We start from the raw sequence: 15,789 nt of genomic DNA, 5'->3' as shown, positions 1-15,789 counted from the left end.
AGCATTACAAGATCCAACAAACCCACAACTTGTTCCAATTAATTTGAATGCAACCCAAATTGGGCATGCACACATAGACAAGTTGTAGAGATCTTTCACAAATTCAAGTATCAAATCCTCCGGTGTTCTCCAAACTTTTGTATTCGGCAGCAACACCATCTCCAGCCATACATGTCACCATGACAACAATGCGACGTTTAAGCAAAGTATTTCCAAATGGCAGACAGGCTCTGGTTTAACATGGTAAAGTTAGGGCACATATGGAATGTGAACAGGATGGTTGTGAATATGTCCAATGCCATTAATAATTGATTGATCAAGAGAAAATGTATTTCAAAACGGAAAATGTTACAACTCATAACGTGTTGTAACATGGCTTTTAACATTAGCTATACTAGCTAGCCAGCTAGCTTAACGAGACGAGTCTTCATCATGCAGAGAGCCAACGTGCCACCTCTTCAGATTTTGCGTCGCGTTGATCAGTGCATAATTTCCATTGGTTGGTTAGTAGACGTAGCTCGTACTAACGGTCACATTGTGAGATGGTCATCCTAACTTTGTGACACTGTCAGACTTTTGTCCCAGGTTATCTTCGGTCGTAAGACTGGAATTATGGCCATCTTTGAACCTGTCTCGCAGTGCAACGTAAGACCACTTTTAGAACCCCAACCAAACATATCGCCACGGTTACTCATCTGAGACGGCCCAAATCGCATAGTCTATAGGAGAGAGATAATGTTTAGTTACAGAATTTTTTTTTTTAATTTTTCCAAAAAAAACACACCCAAACTCCAAATCTGCTGGGGAGACACCAGAGAGCCAATCGGTAATGAGCAGGACAGCCCTCCCAATGGCACATAAACTGACGATGATGATTGCTGCCTTCAGAAACTGCATTGTCATTGTCAACTATTATGAAAGTAGAGTTGTCATATATGGGGTTTTAAATTTTCAGTTGAGACAAAAACAATGTATTTTACAAGGAAAAGAACTGATAATGAAATAAAACAAATTATGTAATCAAGAACTGGAAAAGTGGAACCCTTTCAGTTTTTAAAGATATGGTTCGATGAAATAATTGCATGCTTATCCATTCAGAAAGTAGTGGACAAATGTAAGAAGGTACTAAATGTAATGGTGTTTAGTTGGAAGTGAATGGGGCCGATGGAACTGCTTTGAAGGCCATATAGAATGGTTTACTTTGGTCAGTATTAGATTATGGCTGTGTAGTGTATGGGTCAGCAGCCAACATTGGGTGAAAAAAATGAGAAGGTACAATATCCGGCTTTGAGATAATGCAAAGGTGCATTTAAAACAAGCCCAACAGCAGCATTACAGGTAGAAATGGGAGACATGCCACTAGAAATGAGAAGGATAGTTATCCTTGAACTACTGGGCTAATTTACAGGGCCATAGTCAGGATCATCCAACACTAGACACTTCAGTCCCTTGTTGGGAAAAGGAGAGAAGGGAAACACAGCTTTGGATGGACAATGACACGGAAAGCAATAGAATTTGAAGTAGATCAATTAAACATTGAGCCAACAGTGCCTTTGCCAGCAATACCACCTCGGATACTTCCAGATTCCTCAATAGATTTCCCATTATTAGAAAAGAACAAATGTAAGGATTTGAATTCTGATTGACATAAAATACAGGCTTACATTGATAATTACACAGTTGCATCCAGATTTATACCAATGCATCAAACGGGTCAGTAAATAATCAAGATGGGAGGTGAATTGTAAAGAAGAAACATCCAAATTTACCGTATCCTTAATCCATCAAACTCTATCCGCATCCCTAATCCTAATTCTGGGGGTATCTCCAAGCCAGCACTGGCGGAGGCCCTCTGGTGACGCATGCTGGCCCGGGCATTCAACCCTTAACTTTCACAACGAGAAGGTCAGTATTATCCATCAGAAATGCCATTGCCATGGTTCGCTTGCCTACTGTGAAGAGTTAGTCTCTGTTGCTGTGGTGATCTTTGTGAGATTGTCTACCTGAGCAAGTAAAATCTTACCCTAACAAAAACCCAACCCAAAGGTGTGGAAAGATCCGGCAATTTTATCGAAAACTCACTCTGAGAAGCTCAAGACTTTACATAAGAAATGCCATTGCCGTCGTTAGCTTGGCTACTGCGAAGTTAGTCTCTTTTGCTGTGGTATTGTCTGCCTGAGCAGATAAATCCCGTACCCTAACCCAACCGAATCATGTAGAAGGAGGCATCTATTAATTTTATCCAAAACTATCACTCTGAGAAGCTCGGTGCTTTCAATTATAAATGCCGTTAGCTTGGCTACCGTGAAGAGTTGCCCTCTGTTGCTGTGGTATTCTGTGCGATTGACTGCCCAAGCTGATAAAACGCTTACACTAATCGAAATATGTAGAAAGAGCCGTCCGTTAATTTTATCCAAAACTTTCATTCCGAGAAGCTTGGTACTTTCCATCCGCATTGCCATAATTAGCTTGGCTACGATGAAGAGTTGGTCTCTGTTGCTGTGGGATTTCTGAGGGATTGTTCAACTAAACGGATAAAACCCTAATTGAAACATGTAGAAAGCACTTCAGTAACTTTATCCAAAACTTTCACTCCGAGAAGCTTGGTACTTTGCATCAGAAATGCCATTGCAGTGGTTGGCTTGGCTACTGCGAAGAGGTAGTCTCTGTTGCTGTGGTATTTTCTGTGCGATTGTCTACCTGAGCTGATAGAACCCTTACTCTAAGCGAAACATGTAGAAAGAGCCGTCCAGTAATTTTATCTAAAACTTTCGCTTCGAGAAGCTTGGTACTTTCCATCAGAAATGCCATTGCCGTGGTTAGCATGGCTACTGCGAAGAGTTAGACTCTGTTGCTGTGGTATTCTCTGTGCGATTGTCTACCTGAGCTGATAAAACTTTTATCCTAAGCGAAACATGTAGAAAGAGCCATCTCGTTCTACATCTTTCGGTCAGGGTTGGCGTAGGGTTATGGTAGGCAACAGAGACTGTCTGCCTGTGCAGATAAAACCCTTATACTAAACCTATCCCAACCCTTAAAAATGTAGGAAGAGCCATCCGTTAATTGTATACAAACCTAAAGCTCCAAGACACTCAGTATTTCCCATCAGAAATGCCATTGCTGTGGTTTGCTTGACTCCTGTTAAGAATTAATCCCACAAAGAATACCATAGTAAGACTGTCTTGGCGGTTGCCAAGCTAACCACTGCAGTGGCGTTTCTGATGGAAAGTACAGAGCTTCTCGGTGTGAAAGGTTTGGATAAAATTAACTGATGGCTCATTCTACACTTTTTTGTTAGACTTGGGGGTAGAACTAGGGTAAGAGGTTTTTTTTTTTTTTTGCTCAGGCAGCCAGCCTCTGCTGTAGTATTGTCTACCCTAGCAGATCAAACCCCAGCCCTAACCGCAAGATCAATCCGTTAAGTTTATCCTAACGCTAACTAAAAGCTGCAGAAGACTATTTTCACCGATCATTTCTGCCTTACTTAACTTGAAATATGTTTCGAAGTGATTCCCGCCAGCCACGATTATGGGCTGTTGTGACTCTTCCTGAGCGGAAAGCGGGTACAGCGAAATTGTTTAATGACAAACTCTGCTTTTATGACCGTTGACTGCTCCTTTATGGAAGCTTTGAGGAAGGAGTGCATTCTGAGGGGTTAAAAAGGGGGGGGAAAGCCAGAAATCCACCAGTTTTATCCAGACCTAAACCTTAGTCCTAACCCTTACCCTAAAAACATTAAATTGCAATAGCAGACAACTTCAAAAAAAAAAAAGCTTATTACCCTAAACCCCACCAACAACTTTCAAGCTTAAAGCAGGGTAAACTAATCAAGATGGAAGACAATGGGAGGTGAATTGTAAAGAAGAAACATCCAAATTTACCGTATCCTTAATCCATCAAACTCTATCCACATCCCTAATTCTGGGGGTATCTCCAAGCCAGCACTCTGGTGACACGTGCTGACCCGGGCATTCAACCCTAAACTTTCACTCCGAGAAGGTCAGTGTTATCCATCAGAAATACCATTGCCGTGGTTTGCTTGCCTACTGCGAAGAGTTAGTCTCTGTTCCTGTGCTGTTCTTGAGAAATGTGTTTCTAAAGTGAGTCCTGCTATCCATGATGATGAGCTGTGATGCTTCTTCCTGAGCATAAAGCAGGTACAGAGAAGTGGTTTAATCACAAGTTCTGTGCTTTTGTGGAAAGAAGCGTGAGAGCTCTGAGTGGTAAAATGCAGAGAGCCATCAATTAATTTTATTTAAACCTAACCCTAAAAACAAACTGCCATAGCAGTGAACTTCAAAAAAAAAACATTTATAATGCTCCAACCCCCACCATCAATTTTTCAAGTTTAAACGGGGTAAACCAATCAAGATACAAGACAGTGGGCGATCAATATTAAAGAAAAAACATCCAAATTGAATCTACCATTAACCCATTAAACTCTCTCCATAACCCTAATCCTGAGGGTTTCTCCAAGCCGGCGCTTAGGCACTGTCCACCTGAGCAGATAAAACTTTACCCAAACCCTACCTAAACCGAAACATGTAGAAAGAACCATCTGTTAATTTGATCCAAAACTTTGACTACGAGAAGCTTGGTATTCTCCTTCAGAAATGACATTGCTGTGGTTAGTTTGGCTCCTGCTAAGAATTAATCCCACAAAGAATACCATAGTAACAGAGACTGTCTTGGCAGTTGCCAAGCTAACCACTGCAGTGGCATTTCTGATGGAAAGTACAGAGCTTCTCGGTGTCAAAGGTTTGGATAAAATTAACGGATAGCTCAGTCTACGTTTTTCTGTTGGAGTTGGCGGTAGAACTAGGGTAAGAGGTGTTTTTTTTTTTTTTGCTCAGGCAGCCAGTCTCTGCTGTAGGATTGTCTGCCCTAACCATAAGATCCATCCGTTAAGTTTATCCAAACCTAATGCTAACCAAAAGCTGCAGAAGACTATTTTCAGTGCTCATTTCTGCCGTTCTTAACTTGAAATGTTTCTACTAGAGGAACCCTGCTGCAATGTAGCGGTTTGGTTATCCACCCGTCTAAATCTTCCTCGTCTTCATCCTGCCAGCTTACCGCCTGCCCCTAAACCCCCCACTCCAACTCCCTTCCCCCAAATGCTCAATCATCTGAAATGCCGTGAAAAGTGGTTTACCCCCCTACTCCAACTCCCTCCCCCCAAATGCTCAGAATCATCTGAAATGCTTAGAAAAGTGGTTTTTAGCCATTTTTAGAAAATGCATATGTATAATTATTAAAATTGTTTTAATTTGATGCTATTTCTCTGGTCCTCTGGAACAATACCTACCACCTCCAAAAAAAATTAGGATCATAAGTGCAGTTTTGCAAAAATGCATTTATTTTGCATAATGCCAAACATTTCTAAGTCCCAGATTTTTATTTTTACATAGGTGAAAAAATGAGATGCTCAATCATCTGAAATGCAGATAAAAGTGGTTTTTAGCCATTTTTAGAAAAATGCATATTTAGGCATAATTTTAATTTTCTGGGATTTTTCCTTTACTCTCAGACAATACCTACCACCTCCAAAAAGAATTAAGATCATAAATGCTTTAGTTTCCGGTCCAGCTATTTACACTAACAGACATATACGCGCGCACACACATTATGAAAACCTATGAGTAGAAAGTGATTCCCGCCAGCCATGATAATGAGCTGTCATGAATCTTCCTGAGCGCAAAGCGGGTTCAGGGAAGTTGTTTAATGACAAACTCTGCTTTTATGACCGTTGCGTTCTCCTTTATGGGAGCTTCGAGGAAGGAGCACATTTTGAGGGGTTAAAAAGGGGGGGGGAAATCCACCAGTTTTATCCATACCTAAACCTTATTCCTAATCCTTACCCTAAAAACATTAAATTGCAATAGCAGACAACTTCAAAAAAAAAAGCTTATTACTCTAAACCCCACAAACAACTTTTGAAGCTTAAAGCAGGGTAAACTAATGAAGATGGAAGACAATGGGAGGTGAATTGTAAGGAAGAAACATCCAAATTTACCGTATCCTTAATCCATCAAACTCTATCTACATCTCTAACCCTAATTCTGGGGGTATCTCCAAGCCGGCACTCTGGTAACATGTGCTGACCCGGGCATTCAACCCTAAACTTTCACTCCGAGAAGGTCAGTATTATCCATCAGAAATACCATTGCCATGGTTCGCTTGCCTATTGCGAAGAGTTAGTCTCTGTTGCTGTGCTGTTCTAGAGAAATGTTTCTAAAGTGAGTCCTGCTACCCACAATGATGAGCTGTGATGCTTCTTCCTGAGCATAAAGCAGGTACAGAGAAGTGGCTTAATCACAATTTCTGTGCTTTTGTGGAAAGAAGCATGCTCTGAGTGGTAAAATGCAGAGAGCCATCAATTAATTTTATTTAAACCTAACCCTAAAAACAAACTGCCATAGCAGTGAACTTCAAAAAAAAAAATCATTTATAATGCTCCAACCTCCACCATCAATTTTTCAAGTTTAAACGGGGTAAACCAATCAAGATACAAGACAGTGGGAGATCAATTGTAAAGAAGAAAAATCCTCCAAATTGAACCTACCATTAACCCATCAAACTCTCCATAACCCTAATCCTGAGGGTTTCTCCAAGCCAGCGCTTAGGCACTGTCCACCTGACCAGATAAAACTTTACCCAAACCCTACCTAAACCGAAACATGTAGAAAGAACCATCTGTTAATTTGATCCAAAACTTTGACTACGAGAAGCTTGGTATTCTCCTTCAGAAATGACATCGCTGTGGTTAGTTTGGCTCCTAAGAATTAATCCCACAAAGAATACCATAGTAACAGAGACTGTCTTGGCAGTTGCCAAGCTAACCACTGCAGTGGCATTTCTGATGGCAAGTACAGAGCTTCTCGGTGTCAAAGGTTTGGATAAAATTAACGGATAGCTCAGTCTACGTTTTTCTGTTGGACTTGGCGGTAGAACTAAGGTAAGAGGTTTTTTTTTTTTGCTCAGGCAGCCAGTCTCTGCTGTAGGATTGTCTGCCCTAACCGTAAGATCCATCCATTAAGTTTATCCAAACCTAACGCTAACCAAAAGCTGCAGAAGACTATTTTCAGTGCTCATTTCTGCCTTTCTTAACTTGAAATGTTTCTACTAGAAGAACCCTGCTGCAATGTAGCGGTTTGGTTATCCACCCATCTAAATCTTCATCCTGCCAGCTAACCGCCGGCCCCTAAACCTCCAACTCCCTTCCCCCAAATGCTCAATCATCTGAAATGCCTAGAAAAGTGGTTTTTAGCCATTTTTAGAAAATGTATATTTTGTATAATTATTAAAATTGTTTTAATTTTCTGCTATTTTTCTGGTCCTCTCTGGAACAATACCTACCACCTCCAAAAAAAAATTAGGATCGTAAGTGCCGTTTTGCAAAAATGCATTTATTTTGCATAATGCCAAACATTTCTAAGTCCCAGATTTTTTTTTTTTACATAGGTGAAAAAATGAAAGGTGCTCAATCTGAAATGCAGATAAAAGTGGTTTTTAGCCATTTTTAGAAAAATGCATAATTTTAATTTTCTGGGATTTTTCCTTTACTCTCTGAGACAATACCTACCACCTCCAAAAAGAATTGGGATCATAAATGCTTTAGTTTTGGGTCCCGCTATCTACACTAACAGACATATACGCGCACACACATATTACGAAAACCTATGAGTAGAAAGTGATTCCCGCCATCCACGATAATGGGCTGTCATGAATCTTCCGGAGCGCAAAGCGGGTACAGGGAAGTTGTTTAATGACAAACTCTGCTTTTATGACCGTTGACTGCTCCTTTATGGGAGCTTCGAGGAAGGAGTGCATTCTGAGGGGTTAAAAAGGGGGAATAATTCAGAAATCCACCAGTTTTATCCAGAACTAAACCTTAGTCCTAATCCTTACCCTAAAAACATTAAATTGCAATAGCAGACAACTTAAAAACAAAAAAAATTATTACTCTAAACCCCACGAACAACTTTTGAAGCTTAAAGCAGGGTAAACTAGTCAACATGGAAGACAATGGGAGGTGAAGTGTAAGGAAGAGACATCCAAATTTACCGTATCCTTAATCCATCAAACTCTATCCACATCTCTAACCCTAATTCTGTGGGTATCTCCAAGCCAGCACTCTGGTGACACGTGCTGACCCGGGCATTCAACCCTAAACTTTCACTCCGAGAAGGTCAGTATTATCCATCAGAAATACCATTGCCATGGTTCGCTTGCCTATTGCGAAGAGTTAGTCTCTGTTGCTGTGCTGTTCTAGAGAAATGTGTTTCTAAAGTGAGTCCTGCTACCCACGATGATGAGCTGTGATGCTTCTTCCTGAGCATAAAGCAGGTACAGAGAAGTGGTTTAATCACAAGTTCTGTGCTTTTGTGGAAAGAAGCATGCTCTGAGTGGTAAAATGCAGAAAGCCATCAATTAATTTTATTTAAACCTAACCCTAAAAACAAACTGCCGTAGCAGTTAACTTAAAAAAAAATCATTTATAATGCTCCAACCCCCACCATCAATTTTTCAAGTTTAAACGGGGTAAACCAATCAAGATACAAGACAGTGGGAGATCAATTGTAAAGAAGAAAAAACATCCAAATTGAACCTACCATTAACCCATTAAACTCTCTCCATAACCCTAATCCTGAGGGTTTCTCCAAGCCGGCGCTTAGGCACTGTCCACCTGAGCAGATAAAACTTTACCCAAACCCTACCTAAACCGAAACGTGTAGAAAGAACCAGCTGTTAATTTGATCCAAAACTTTGACTACGAGAAGCTTGGTATTCTCCTTCAGAAATGACATTGCTGTGGTTAGTTTGGCTCCTGCTAAGAATTAATCCCACAAAGAATACCATAGTAACAGAGACTGTCTTGGCGGTTGCCAAGCTAACCACTGCAGTGGCATTTCTGATGGAAAATACAGAGCTTCTCGGTGTCAAAGGTTTGGATAAAATTAACGGATAGCTCAGTCTACGTTTTTCTGTTTGACTTGGTGGTAGAACTAGGGTAAGAGGTTTTTTTTTTTTTTTTTTTTTTTTTTTTGCTCAGGCAGCCAGTCTCTGCTGTAGGATTGTCTGCCCTAACCGTAAGATCCATCCGTTAAGTTTATCCAAACCTAACGCTAACCAAAAGCTGCAGAAGACTGTATTTTCAGTGCTCATTTCTGCCGTTCTTAATTTGAAACATGTTTCTACTAGAGGAACCCTGCTGCAATGTAGTGGTTTGGTTATCCACCCATCTAAATCTTCATCCTGCCAGCTAACCGCCTGCCCCTAAACCTCCAAATGCTCAGAATCATCTGAAATGCTGAGAAAAGTGGTTTACCCCCCCTACTCCAACTCCCTCCCCCCAAATGCTCAATCATCTGAAATGCCAAGAAAAGTGGTTTTTAGCCATTTTTAGAAAATGCATATTTTGCATAATTATTAAAATTGTTTTAATTTTCTGCTATTTTTCTGGTCCTCTCTGGAACAATACCTACCATCTCCAAAAAAAATTAGGATCATAAGTGCATTTTTGCAAAAATGCACTTATTTTGTATAATGCCAAACATTTCTAAGTCCCAGATTTTTTTTTACATAGTTGAAAAAACGAAAGATACTCAGAATCATCTGAAATGCAGATAAAAGTGGTTTTTAGCCATTTTTAGAAAAATGCATATTTAGCCATAATTTTAATTTTTTGGGATTTTTCCTTTACTCTCTGAGACAATACCTACCACCTCCAAAAAGAATTAGGATCATAAATGCTATAGTTTCCGGTCCCGCTATCTACACTAACTAACCGACATATACGCACACACATTACAAAAACCTATGAGTAGAAAGTGATTCCCGCCAGCCACGATAATGGGCTGTCATGAATCTTCCTCAGCGCAAAGCGGGTACAGGAAAGTTGTTTAATGACAAACTCTGCTTTTATGAACGTTGAGTGCTCCTTTATGGGAGCTTCGAGGAAGGAGTGCATTATGAGGGGTTGAAAAGGGGGAGAAAGCCACCGGTTTTATCCAGACCTAACCCTTAATCTCACATTAAATTGCAATAGCAGACAACTTCAAGAAAAAAAGAGAAGCTTATATTAGTCTAAACCCCAGCAATAACTTTTCAAGCTTAAAGCAGGGTAAACTAATCAAGATGGAAGACAATGGGAGGTGAATTGTAAAGAAGAAACATCCAAATTTACTGTATCCTTAATCCATCAAACTCTATCCACATCCCTAACCCTAATTCTGGGGGTATCTCCAAGCCAGCACTGGCGGAGGCACTCTGGTGACACGTGCTTTCCTGGGCATTCAACCCTAAACTTTCACTGAGAAGGTCAGTATTATCCATCAGAAATGCCATTGCCATGGTTCGCTTGCGTACTGCGAAGAGTTAGTCTCTTGCTGTGGTGTTCTTTGTGGGATTGTCTGCCTGAGCAGCTAAAATCTTGCCCTAACAAAAACCCTACCCCAACCCAAAGGTGTGGAAAGATCCGTCAATTAATTTTATCCAAAACTCTGAGAAGCTCAAGACTTTCCATAATAAAAGCCATTGCCGTGGTTACGTTGGCTACCGCGAAGTTAGTCTGTTGCTGTGGTATTGTTTGCCTGAGCAGATAAATCCCGTACCCTAACTCAACCGAATCATGTAGAAGGAGGCATCCGTTAATTTTATCCAAACTATCACTCTGAGAAGCTCTGTGCTTTCCGTTATAAATACCATTAGCGTGGTTAGCTTGGCTACCGTGAAGACTTGGTCTCTATTGCTGTGGTATTCTCTGTAGGATTGTCTTTCAGAGCAGATAAAACCCTTATCCTACCCCAACCCTAATGGGAAGAAATGGAGCCACCCATTAAGTTTATCCAAAGCTGATCCTACTTTCAAATCAAAGCAACCCTAACCCAATATTACAGATTTGCCTCAGTGGGCTTAATAGCAACACAACATCGTGTCCTTAGACCCTTTCATTGGATAAGGAACTCCCTAGAAAAACTCCTTTAACAGGGAGATAAAATAAGATGTCTCAGGGCGAGCAACAGAGGGATCTACATAATACAACATTTAAACTCTCTCCATAACCCTAATCCTGAGGGTTTCTCCAAGCCGGCGCTTAGGCACTGTCCACCTGAGCAGATAAAACTTTACCTAAACCAAAACATGTAGAAAGAACCATCTGTTAATTTGATCCAAAACTTTGACTACGAGAAGCTAAGTACTCTCCTTCAGAAATGACATTGTTGTGCTTAGTTTTGCGACCGCGAAGAGTTAGTCACTTTCTGTGGAATTATCTGCCTGAGCAGATAGAGCTTTACCCCAACCGAAATGTAGAAAGTCTTTTTTTAACTGGATTCAAAAATTTTACTCGAAGCTCAGTATTTTCCATCAGAAATGCCATTGTCATGGTGAGCTTTGCTACCACGAAGAGTTAGTCTCTGTTGCTGTGGGATTGTCCTCCTGAGCAGGTAAAACACTTACCCTAACTCAACCGAAACATGTAGAAAGAGCCATCTGTTTATTTCATCCAAAACTATCGCGCCGAGAAGCTCTACGTTCCATCCGCAGTGCCATTGCCTTGGTTAGCTTGGGTACGATGAAGAGTTGGTCTCTGTTGCTGTGGGATTTCTGAGGGATTGTCCGCCTAAACGGATAAAACCCTTGCCCTAAGCGAAACATGTAGAAAGCACTCCGTTAATTTCATCCAAAATTTTCATTCCGAGAACCTCTGTTCTTTCCTGCAAAAATGCCATTGCCGTGTTTAGCTTGGCTACTGCGAATAGGTAGTGTCTGTCGCTGTGGGATTGTCTGCCTGAGCAGGTAAAACACTTACCCTAACCCAACCGAAACATAGAGAAAGAACCATCCGTTTATTTTACCCAAAACTATCGCTGCGACAAGCTCGCTACTCTCGATAGAAATGCCATTGCTGTGGTCGGCTTCGGCTACCACCAAGACTGCCTGTTGCTTTGGTATTTCTATGGGATTATCTGGCTGAGCAGATAAAACCCTTACTCTTAAGTGAAACATGTAGAAAGAGTCATCTGTTAATTTCATCCGGAACCATCACTCCGAGAAGCTCGGTGCTTTCCATCATAGATGACTTTGCGGTGGTTAGTTTGGCTACTATGAAGAGTTAGTCTCTGTTGCCGTGGTATTTTCTGTGGGATGGTCTGCCTGAGCAGATACAATTCTTACTGTAACTCTAACCAAAAGATGTGGAACGACCCAACCCTTAATTTTATCCAAAGATTTTATTCCGAGCAGCTCGGTACATTCCATCTGAAATGCAATTACTGTGGTTAGCTTGTCCATCGAAGTTATTCTCTGTTGCAGTGGTATTCTCTGTAGGATTTTCTGCCTTAGCGGGTAAAACCCTATCCCAACCGAAAGAGCAATCCGTTAATTTTATCTGAAACTATCACTCCATATTCAGAAATGCTACTGTGAAGAGGTAGTACCTGTTGATGTGGTATTGTTTGCCTGAGCAGGCAAAACTCTTAGCCTAACTCATCCCTAACCGAAAGATGTAGAAAGAGCAATCTATTAATTTTATCCAAACCTTTCAGTTGGAAAATCTCAGTACTTTCCATCAGAAATGACTTTGTCATGGATATCTTGGCTACTGCTAAGAGTTATTCTGTTTTATTTTATTGTGTGACTGAGCAGATAAGTCCTAACCCAACCTTACCTCAAGTGAAACATGTAGAAAGCGCTCTCCGTTCATTTTATGCAGAACTTTTACTCTGAAAAGCTCAGTACTTTCCATTAGAAATACCATTGCCGTGGTTAGCTTGGCTACTGCGAAGAGTTGGTGTCTTGCTGTGGTATTCTCTGTAGGATTGTGTGCCAGAGCAGATGAAACCCTTGCCCTAACCGAAAGATATAGAGCCATCCGTTACGTTTAGCCAAACCTAATCCTACTTTCGGGGATAAGTTCTTTAGTTTTTATCGCGAGAAATGTTTTTCTTAAGTGAGTCCCGCCACCCACGATGATGAGCTGGGGTGCTTCTTCCTAGCGCTAAGCGGGTACAGATTAGTTGTTTAATCACAAGCTCTGTGCTTTAGATGACGTTCAATGTTCCTTTTATGGGAGCATCAAGAGAAGGGGCATGTTCTGAGTGTAAAAAGGAAAAAAAGTGCAGAAATTCATCAATTTGATCTAATCCTACACCTTAGTCTTAACTCTTAAAACATTAAATTGCAATTGCAGAAAAGTTCAATTTGAAAAGAACAAAACAAACACTTGTATTGTTCCAAACCCCACCAACAACTTTTCAAGTTTAAAACGGGATAAAGTAATCAAGATATAAGACTGGGAGATCAGTTGTAACGAATAAACACCAAATAGCCCCTAGACTTAACCAATCAAACTCTATCCATATCCCTAATCCTGGGGGTATTTATAATCCAGCACTTGGGCATTGGCGGAGGTGCTCAGTTGACATGTGTTGGCTCTGGCATTCAACCCTAACCATAAAGATAACCTAGTATGTTCAGTGTGAAATGCCGTGGTTAGCTTGGCTACCGCGAAGAGTTGGTCTCTTGCTGTGGGGTTTTCTGTGGGACTTGCTGCCTGAGCCGGTAGAACCTTTACCCTAATACAAACCCTAACCCAAACGTGTTGAAAGAGTCGTCTGTTAATTTTATCCAAATTTTGCGTACCGAGAAGCTCTGTACTTCCCATCAGAAATGCTATTGTTGGCTTGGCAACCTCCAAGACAGTCTCTGTTGCTATGGTATTATTTGTGGGATTAATTCTTAGCAGGAGCCAAGCTAACCACGGCAATGGTATTTCTGGTGGAAGATAGTGTTTCGGCGCTTTTTGTTCGGATATAATTAGCGGCTGGCTCTTCATCTTTTTGTAAGGATTGGGTTAGGTTTAGTATAAGGGTTTCATCTGCTTAGGCAGACCGTCTCTGTTGCTGTTGTATTTCTGCGGGATTGTCCGCCTGAACAGATAAAACCCTTACTATAAGTGAAACATTTAGAAAGAGGCATCCATTAATGTTAACCAAAACTTTCACTCCGAGAAGCTTGGTACTTTCCATCAGAAATGCCATTGCGGTGGTTAGCTTGGCTACTGCGAAGAGTTAGTCTCTGTTGCTGTGGTATTCTGTGCGATTGTCTAACTGAACAGGTAAAACCCTTACATCTAAGCGAAACATGTAGGAAGCGCTGTCAATGTTTTCCAAAACTTTCACTCCGAGAAGCTTGGTACTTTTCATCAGGAATGCCATTGCCGTAGTTAGTTTGGCTACTACAAAGAGTTTTTCTCTGTTGCTGTGGTATTTTCTGTGCGATTGACTGCCTGAGCTGATAAAACCCTTACAATTAAGCGAAACATGTAGACAGAGCCGTCGATTAATTTTATCCAAAATTATTACTCCAAGAAACTTGGTACTTTCCTTCAGAAATGCCATTGCCATGGTCAGCTTGGCTACTGCGAAGAGTTGGACTTTGTTGCTTTGGTATTCTCTGTGTGATTGTTTGGCTGAGCTGATAAAACCCTTACAACTAAGCGAAAAATGTAGAAAGAGCCGTCCATTAATTTGATCTAAAACGTATACTCTGAGAGGTTTGGTACTTTCCATCAGAAATGCCATTGCCGTGGTTAGCTTGGCTACGACAGTCTGGTGCTGTTGTATTTCTGCGGGATTGTCCGACTGAACAGATAAAACCCTTACCATAAGTGAAACATGTAGAAAGAGCCGTCCATTAATGTTATCTAAAACTTTCACTCCGAGAAGTTTGGTACTTTCCATCAGAAATGCCATTGCCGTGGTTAGCTTGACTACCACAAAGACTTGGTCTCTGTTGCTATTGTATTTCTGCGGGATTGTCCGACTGAACAGATAAAACCCTTACCATAAGTGAAACATGTAGAAAGTGCCGTTTATTAATGTTATCTAAAACTTTCACTCTGAGAAGCTTGGTACTTTGGATCAGGAATGCCATTGCTGTAGTTAGCCTAGCTACTACGAAGAGTTAGTCTCTGTTGCTGTGGTGTTCTCTGTGCTATTGACTGACTGAGCTGATAAAACCCTTACACTAAGCGAAATATGTAGCAAGAGCTGTCCAGTAATTTTATCCAAAACGTTCACTCGAGAAGCTTGGTACTTTCCATCAGGAATGCCATTGCCGTAGTTAGCTTGGCTACTACGAAGAGTTAGTCTCTGTTGCTGTGGTAATCTCTTTTCGATTGTCTGCCTGAGCTGATAAAACCCTTACAACTAAGCACAACATGTAGACAGAACCGTCAATTTTATCCAAAGCTTTTACTCCGAGAAGCTTCGTACTTTCCATCAGAAATGCCATTGTCGTGGTTAGCTTGGCTACTGGGAAGAGTTAGACTCTGTTGTTGTGGTATTCTCTGTGCCATTGTCTGCCTGAGCTGATAAAAACCCTTACAACTAAGACAAACATGTAGAATGAGCCATCCATTAATTTTAGCTAAAACTTAGTCCGAGAGGTTTGGTACTTTCCATCAGAAATGCCATTGCCGTGGTTAGCCTTGGCTACTGCAAAGAGTTGGTCTCTTTTGCTGTGGTAATCTATGTGCGATTGTCTGCCTGAGCTGATAAAACCCTCACGCTAACCAAACCGAAACATTGTAGGAAGAGCATACGTTAAGATCCAAAACTGTCACTCCCATTCCCATGGTGAGCTTTGATAATGAGAAGATTTAGTCTCTTGCTGTGAGATTGTTTGCCCGAGTAGATAAAACCCTTACCCAAACCCTACCTCAACCAAAACACGAAGAAAGTCATCAGTTAATTTGATACAAAATGGTGACCACGAGAAACTAGG

At 41.0% G+C, this 15,789-nt stretch overlaps 1 non-coding gene and 7 pseudogenes across 1 annotated transcript; all 8 read left to right on the top strand.

Annotated features, from left to right (window-relative positions):
- Positions 1-3,452: 3,452 nt before the first annotated feature.
- LOC130114844 (small nucleolar RNA U3) lies at positions 3,453-3,656 on the top strand (annotated as a pseudogene).
- Positions 3,657-4,051: 395 nt separating this feature from the next.
- On the top strand, positions 4,052-4,225 carry LOC130114850 (small nucleolar RNA U3; annotated as a pseudogene).
- Positions 4,226-5,622: 1,397 nt separating this feature from the next.
- LOC130114848 (small nucleolar RNA U3) lies at positions 5,623-5,796 on the top strand (annotated as a pseudogene).
- A 393-nt stretch (positions 5,797-6,189) lies between these two features.
- On the top strand, positions 6,190-6,357 carry LOC130114847 (small nucleolar RNA U3; annotated as a pseudogene).
- Positions 6,358-7,609: 1,252 nt separating this feature from the next.
- On the top strand, positions 7,610-7,840 carry LOC130114851 (small nucleolar RNA U3; annotated as a pseudogene).
- A 400-nt stretch (positions 7,841-8,240) lies between these two features.
- Positions 8,241-8,410, top strand: LOC130114846 (small nucleolar RNA U3; annotated as a pseudogene).
- A 1,383-nt stretch (positions 8,411-9,793) lies between these two features.
- On the top strand, positions 9,794-9,980 carry LOC130114852 (small nucleolar RNA U3; annotated as a pseudogene).
- A 2,913-nt stretch (positions 9,981-12,893) lies between these two features.
- LOC130114833 (small nucleolar RNA U3) lies at positions 12,894-13,105 on the top strand. Its single transcript, XR_008810443.1, has one exon. It is a non-coding gene; the product is annotated as a small nucleolar RNA U3 (small nucleolar RNA).
- Positions 13,106-15,789: the final 2,684 nt, after the last annotated feature.

This window comes from Lampris incognitus, chromosome 6 (genome assembly GCF_029633865.1).
Source record: "Lampris incognitus isolate fLamInc1 chromosome 6, fLamInc1.hap2, whole genome shotgun sequence".
NCBI lineage: Eukaryota > Metazoa > Chordata > Actinopteri > Lampriformes > Lampridae > Lampris > Lampris incognitus.
Note: the sequence above shows the minus strand (reverse complement) of the source record. Positions and strands in the feature narration are given on the sequence as shown.